The sequence below is a fragment of the Plectropomus leopardus genome, unplaced genomic scaffold, assembly GCF_008729295.1.
Source record: "Plectropomus leopardus isolate mb unplaced genomic scaffold, YSFRI_Pleo_2.0 unplaced_scaffold6617, whole genome shotgun sequence".
In the NCBI taxonomy this organism is placed as follows: Eukaryota; Metazoa; Chordata; class Actinopteri; order Perciformes; family Serranidae; genus Plectropomus; species Plectropomus leopardus.
In genome coordinates this window covers 1-1,105 of record NW_024672800.1, presented here as the reverse complement: position 1 = coordinate 1,105, position 1,105 = coordinate 1, and the positions used below count along the sequence as shown (strand labels likewise).

Sequence of the window (1,105 nt, the reverse complement as noted above, 5' to 3'; positions counted from 1 at the left end):
CAGCCGAGTCCGCACTGAGAGGAAATACACACAGACATAAATACATACATCAGAATGATGCTGCATACATCTGTGAGTAAGTGAGTAAAATGCCTCCGCTTGGCGTTACAGCTCATTTGTTAGTCTACCTCCCATGAAGCTGTGTGGTCACTTTGGTCTTCTTCTTGGATTTAAGTTGGTCGTACTGGAACAAACCCAGAGCAGCGCCTTCTGCTGCTGACTGGGCATGACCGCAGCCGTCCACGTCCACATGCTTCACCTCCAGGTCCTGAAGTAACCGGCAGCCAGCTGAACACACATACACGCACACACAAATACACAGATGTCAGACAGGTACGAACTCCAGTGTGCAACCAAGAGTAAGACGAGCAGAGTCGCGAGTCTTACCCGAAACTGCCTGTCTGATGTTCTCCTTGCTGGCGTCCCAGTTTTCTGCCCCGCACACACCTGCACAGGGCTTACCGAGCCCGACCACCGCCACACACGGGAAGTCCTGAAGAAGACACAGGAAACACTGAATTACTCCAAAGTTGTCACGAGACGGATTTATCTTAAATAACGTCACACCTATTTACCTTGTGGATTCCATAAAATATTCGGCTTTTGCCTTTCTTTAGAGTCGGTCCAGAGCTGCAGAGAACAAAACAAAAACAGTTTATTAACCAACGAGACAACAAGTTAGTCAGCCACACTGAGTCTGTGTGATATCCAGTAGAAATTCACCGGGACTGTGAGTATCTTTTCACAGTTGAAGAACAGGGATGCTCCAATCACTTTTTTTTCTCTCCTGAGACAAATCAAAATACCAAACACCAACCTGCTACCACTGCTCTTTTTTTTTTCCAAATTGTCAGTGAGGTTCAATCTTTGTAACTTACTGGGTGGAGCTTCTTTACTAAAACTGCATTTCTTCATAGCGATTTTTTGTAAACCTGTGGGAATTTCAATCCTGTTTAATTATATAGGGTTTATATCAAACAGTTTCAACAAAAAATAAACTTTCCATCTGCCATGAAGGGCAGATTAAATGCAGGACTACTGTTCGAACACATTAACTTTCGCTCGGAGTAACAAATAAACTAATTATAAGGTGGTTATAATGGTT

The 1,105-nt window shown here is 43.9% G+C and overlaps 1 long non-coding RNA gene across 1 annotated transcript; it reads right to left on the bottom strand.

The window, feature by feature from the left end:
* LOC121939906 lies at positions 1-630 on the bottom strand. Its single transcript, XR_006105540.1, has 4 exons — positions 576-630; positions 388-493; positions 129-288; positions 1-14 (listed from the first exon to the last, which is right to left on the bottom strand). It is a non-coding gene; the product is annotated as an uncharacterized LOC121939906 (long non-coding RNA).
* Positions 631-1,105: the final 475 nt, after the last annotated feature.